This window comes from Diuraphis noxia, unplaced genomic scaffold, assembly GCF_037042655.1.
Source record: "Diuraphis noxia isolate RWA-SAM2 unplaced genomic scaffold, SU_Dnox_SAM2 contig0001, whole genome shotgun sequence".
NCBI classification, from domain to species: domain Eukaryota; kingdom Metazoa; phylum Arthropoda; class Insecta; order Hemiptera; family Aphididae; genus Diuraphis; species Diuraphis noxia.
The window spans coordinates 100,623,950-100,631,120 of NW_028301711.1; positions in this window are offsets into that span (position 1 = coordinate 100,623,950).

Below are 7,171 nucleotides of genomic sequence, written 5' to 3' on the forward strand. Positions count from 1 at the left end.
GGAAATGGTGAAATATAGTGGGGACTAGATACCGATTTTGAATACCGATTAAAACCGTTAAAACCCGATATCGAAATCAAAACTGAAAACGAAATCGATAAAAATCAATACCGACATCCAAAACCGAAACCGAAGTCGGAATAAATAAATACCGATATCAAAAAACGAAATAAAAACCTCAAAAGGATATTAGGTATGCGTAATTTAAACAAAAAATAATTATTATATATTAGATATTATAATATTAGATATTTTAAAAATTTTGTCAAGTATAAAAAATGATGACAATAATTTCAAGTATCTACGGTTATTCGTTTTTGTATCAAGTGAATATCCAAATGTTGTGTAATAATTTGAACTTCATAATTTCAAGACTTACAAAGAAATATTGTATTTAATTTTCAAAACTTAGATATAACGAAATTTTTTTTATAAATTTCTGTCTCAAAATAATTTTTAGTTTCGTGATTTTTACAAATTTTGTCAAAATTTGAACTTTAGACGCTCATACAAATTTATAGCGAATTAAAATAATCTTATGGGGTACATCTTATATTATTTATTATATTATTTTCAAGTATTATACAAAGTGAACATTTTTTTTATCGACATTAATAAAAAAAAACTAATAACTAATAAAAATTAAAAATTGCATAAAAACATAAATTTATAATTTTTATTATGTTGCAATAAAAAATAAACAGTGAAAAAATATCACTGTTATTCACGAACACTGGATCATTAATATATCGCATTAAAACAAATAATTTTTTGATGATTTATTGAATCACCTTAATACCTACTTCTAATTTTCCAATTAATCACTTTTGTTATAGTAATAAAAGTAAGAACTTTCCGGGATTTTTTAAAAGATGGACTAATTATCCAACTTTTAACAATAAGGCCAAAATTATACACTTATACAGTAAATGATATTGAACACAAAAATAGGCAAAATGCCAAAATGTGTAAAAAAATATTTTAGATATAAGTATATAACATTCAATCATTATTTGGATATTTTATCAAAGTTTAGTATGCAAAATTCTAAATATATGCCTAATATGCAGGTACATCATGAAATGGTGAATCTAGTCAAATTAGTAAGTCAAAAAATGATTGATGGTATTAATCTAATACAGTCAACCAAACATAATGAAGGTACATTTAAAAATAGTATTGAGTGCAAATGATGATATTTGTACTCTACCATATGGACATTATATATTAAAATAATTAAAAACAATGATGATTACATTTTATTACAATTGCCCTTTGTTAATAATGAATCATAAATGTATTTAATTTTATATTTTTTTCCCCAACCACGAAATAATAATAATTGTAATCGCAATAATAATAACTATCCCAATAATGACATACATAATAATATATGCTGTTACCAATGCGGAGGTAATCATTACGCGCGAGATTGAGTACAGTCTTGATAATATACTCGTATGAACAATACGCGTACCCCTAATACTCAAAATAATTTAACGGCCACCAATTAGTTATAAAGCTACATACAGAAACCATGACATGCGCCTACTGTAGCATAATAGTTCAAGATATATCCAGATTTCATAGAAAACAGAACTTTGAATGCGGAAATAACCTCTTGGGAAACTTGCTATGGTCGGACGAGATGAATGGCGCTCGCCCGATAAACTCCATAGCTGCCGTAGAGGAGCCATATTATGTCTACATGTTGTAACCGTCATAAATGACAGTCACGTAACTTGTCATTCTGTCGGCATAAAAAAAGAATTCGTTGAGCTACTCTTATAGTCTTAGACACCGGAAGTGATGTTAATTTAATACGATTTATTAATGCTTTAACCAAAAACACACTGGCCAAAGAGAAAAAGAAAAAATGCCAACACAGCTGGGCTTGTGAAAATAGTTTTAAGATTTAAAGGAGTAAATATAACATAGAAATGGAGTTTCAAGTAGTACTCATCAGTTCGTTTCCAATACCTAAAGGTGGTATTTTGGGACAAAAATTTCTGATGGGAAATATAAAGCCGTTATAGATATAGTTAAGAGTTCCTTAATAATAAATAATGATAATATTATTATAATAATAAATGAAATAAATGAAATAAATGAAAATAAAATATTATGTATACATTAAGCCACGAACTGAAACAGCGGCGACCGTGTCAGTCATTGACACAGTCATGGAAAATCTAAGCGTTATACTTATAATACATAAACAGGAACTGGTTAAAGATGTATATTGTGCCAATGTGTTGGGAAAGTAGGAACTCTAAAAGCTGGAAAGGTTATAGTTAACATATTAAAAGTTTCTGAAATAACTAAAGAAATAAATGTAAATATTATGAGTACAATTTACACGATACCGCAACGAACAACAGTAAAACTTTTGTAAGACGGAAACCCCGATGATACGAACAATTTCTTAGGTCCCAATTTAAATGAATGTGAATTGTGTATCGTCTATAAGTCGGAAACTACGTTAAGACGGAAAAATGTTTATAGCGATTCCGTTTTAGCGAGGTTTTACCTACACGCACATACATACTGAAAATAGTAACGATAATATTGTGTTAACGAAATTAGGAACAATCCATTGTTGAAAGAAATAAATATAAATTTAGCCATACAAACACGCATTAATCCAAATCAATGAGATTTGGTATGATTTCACAACTATTGTTTTGATTTTCACATAACAACATCAAATTAATCATTATTACTTATATTAGTATCATCATATGAAGACAGAGAAATTTTGAGAATAGGTATAGAATAGAATATTATTATTTATTTTGACGGTAATCGGGTAGTATATACATTTACAAGTTAACTACAAATAATTTATCAAGTGTTATATTATTCAACATAATTTTCTAGCTATTTTGATAGGGACTCGTTTTAATTTTATAATAATTACCTTTATGAAGAAAGCTGTTGCGATGGCTGACTTTCTATTCCTCCTAACCTCGTTAGACCTATTATTTTTTTGTCCTCCCATATTTTTTTTTTTTTTTTAAGAATTTTTCGTCAATTTTTGATTTTGCTATTACCATATAGTATATAACTAGTAGACCATTATAATGAAAAATGATGCGTCACGAGGCATAGACGCTAGTTGCATGTAACACGCACGTCATTTATACTTCATCATATTAAAACATTTTCGTTATGATTCGGCAAACGTCTTGTATTTCTAATTGAAAATCTCATTCTTTAATATCCTATAAATATAAATAATTTAAGGTTCAAAAACGGTGCTGTTTATATTCTCCGCCATAGCCTATAACACGATAATTGTATTAAAAAATTATAAACATAAGCCGGTTATAGTATGTCTTAAAGATAACATGACAATTTCCCTTTGTTCTAGCCTCTATAAATGTATTTTAATATTATGTTGGTAGCGACAAAGACGTACTCAAAGTGACTCAAATATAATCTCCCGAAGGCGAGGAAAGCTTAAGATATTTTTGAAATTTATGTTATTTTAGAAACAATCTTTGGGCGAATGCTTTTGAAATTAGTATAGTATATACTCCCCACCAATCCACAGCAACATAAATTTAATCCACCCACATGCACAAGTAATTTGATCATAAGATCAAAATCAACTTATGGACGTGAAGTAGTGAAATAAGTACGCCTTTGCCTTTGTTTTTTTATGGAAATAAACAATTTAAATTTTATCAATTTTTAAATTTTGTATACTAAATACATTATCTAAAAACTATTAAAAATATTTAATATGTGCTACAATAGATGCAAAGTTAATTTCTTCATCATATCAAAAATCTATACATTTTTTTTAATTGAACCTCTAGAATTACCTTGATTTTTGTCTGTCGTTAATGTCTTTTTGGTGAAAAATTGTTAGGGTTTATAGGAGCATTAATATATATCAAACACTAATATTATAGGCATACGTTTTATTTTTAAAGAAATAAATACCAACACACTTACATCAGTGTTGAATAAGTTTCTCGTCAGCATGTCCATCACTGCCTTGCAAAAGTCCTATCGTGAAAGTAATAGGTATTATATTATTAAGGGTTTGGCTGTAGGCAACTCTTTGAACAGACAGGATTTCGACTAAATTCTGTCGAATTATTAGTTTTTCAGATATTTTGCGTCTGATGACAATTAACAGAAACTATTGCGCATTCTTTTCGCATTGCTCTCTACAATTTTATTCATAAATGTGTTCTTGGACTTATAGATTTTTATATGTTTTTTGGCTATTTCGATAAAATGCTTAATCATAATATGAAAAATAAAAATTGTATTGAAAAATAAGAAATCTAAAAAGTGTATATAATTACGCATTAGAGTAATTTTTTAACTAATATTTAATACTATTTTGAAAAGAAAAAACATATACCAGGTATTAAAATTACTATATATTTAACCTACGTCGATTTATTTACATTTTCCATAGAATGGAAAGCAACTGCAAAGTGTTTTCTATACACAATAATATCTTCAAAAACATCTATGAATAAACTTCTAAAACTGTTTTTGACTAGGTAATATGTTACCCTATAACAATAAATAATTATATAATATTATTATACAGCAATAAGCGGTGTAATTGAAAAAAATTAGTTTCTTCGGTGTTTAGGATTAAATAAAGCTTAAAATTTATCTTTCGTTTTAGTATTATCTTATTTTCTGTAGATTGGATTTCATATAAATATTTAATTTAGTTTAATAAAATTCAAACTTTAGAGATACAGCCATAAATATTGCATTTTTATCAAATCATAAAAATGTATAAAAATTTTCGGGATACTAAAAAAAAAAATTGAAGATTATAACAGAATGATTATTCTCGGGAAAATCTATAGCATTTTTGGGATCACAAATCAACGATTGGAATCCTTTTTTAATTCAATATTGAAGTAATACTAAACGCTGAAATAATTTGAAATACTTACTGTTTTATGGAATGAATACCCTTAAATTAGACTCTAAGACTTAGAGACTAAGTGGTTAACATAATTACATTATTATTTAGATTGTTAATAAATAGACACTTAATTATATTATAAGTCGATATATTATTTTGATTATATTTTAATAAAAAATTGTAATTATTATTCATTTTGCCAAATTATTTATTTGACAGAATAATTATTACTAGACCATGGCCTACCTTCGGTACAAGTTCCTACCAGTTACCTATACACATCAACATCAACACAATAATTGTCCTTGGCGCCGCTTGATTTCTGATCGTTTTATAATGGTGGCACAAGTGACTTATATTTTATAACCACACTTTTTCAAACGAAACAATAATAATTCGTACAACAATATAATATTCTAATAATAAACATTACATTATGAAAGTTAATTTTTCTACAATGCAAGCATATAACCTATTACAATGCCCTTTCACTTTTTCTTTATAAAATACATTTATGTGGTGTTACAACAGAACGGAAGGTCGAAAAAATATAATTGGCCATGACTAACGAGGTCCTGCAGATTTCAACTTCCTACAAATCTGTCTCAATGAGTAATGACGATCACGCACGTTATATAATATGTAGGTTTATAGTTTGGGAGCTAGGTAAATGTTAATGATCATGTATTTATAGGCATTTTGGTCGTACTAGATTGGTATCATAAAATATAATATAGTGAGTATGAGAAGAAAAATAATTTGAAAGAATAGTAAAACAGAAACGCAGTATATATATTTTTTATTTTCAAATATAAAACACTATCATTTTCTATGTGCTGTCAATAGGATGACTCTAAAACACGCTCACCTCCGTTGTTTCCTATAATATAATATTAATGAATTTATTTAAATTTTGAGTCTTGGAACTTTTATGCAAATATAATAGAACTAGTTTTCCATATTTTTACATTTTTTATACTATTTAAAGGAGTATGCTAGCTGTGGCCCAAACATGTTTTTTTGAATGTGAATTTCCCTCTTTCCTGTTAATTGTTAAGCAGATTACTTTTTTGAAAATGTTTACCTATATGTATCTAAAATTATTGAAATGAGTTTTTTAATTAATTAAATTGCATATGTACTAAGAATAAAAAAGTTCAATAGGTCCATGATAATAATATGTTTGGTAGTTAATATACTTACTATGATAATTTTATAAAGTTATAATAACTAATTGGTATTAATAATGTATCAACATATTCATGGGCGCTTTGTAAAAATTGTCCGAGTATAATAAATACACTTTAGATCCAATATTACATGTATTTTATATTTTTGTAAAACCGTTTTAAAAGTATATTATAGTAGACATTATCATTAGCGCCTACATGCAATAGTACCTATTTAGTATTTTTAATAATTTTTAAACAGGGCTTGAAACCGGTTTCGAAATTGGTTTTGAATATCGTTGAAAAGCGATTATCAATTTATTAATATCAGAATCAAAATTGAAATATTATAGATGTCAACTAATAATAACTTAATATTTAATCAAGGTAGACTAGAGCTTTTATTGTTTACCTAACTTTAGTCAAAAATTGGGTGTGAAACTAGTGGATCTGATTTCAATACGGAAATCAATATTAAAACCTTAAAAAACAAAAAACCGGTAACCAATATCGAAATGAGTTATTTAGTTCTTAGTTAAGTATATATCATAGTCTACAGTTAGGTATGTATTTAAAAAACAACATTTGAATAATTTCATTTTAAAAAGGATAATATTATGGTGGGTGAGTAATGAGCATTTATGGTAAATATGATTCACTGTATAAATATTAAAAATATATGCTATGATCAATGAATATTTATTGCACTTTTCGGCGTTAAAAGTTAAGTACCTACATACAAGTATCATTTTACAACAATATACATTGAGTAGCAGTATATTAGTATATAGAATTACATTTTTTGTTTCCGGTACTTTGACCTTGTACATTTAGGGTTAATAAAACATTATAGTATAGGTACACATAATTTCATTTTTAAAACAATTAACTGATTTTAAGCTATAATAATTAGTGAATACGATTATTTAGTTACCACATATTATGCAAGCCAACAACACACATATCTACCTAATCATTCAAGTTGTACGCTATAACTACCGAGTTTTAACGTGGGTAATACAAACAGCTAATAAATTAACATAAAAATTACTTAATTATTCTTGTTGTTTATAATTGATTTTAAAACATATTT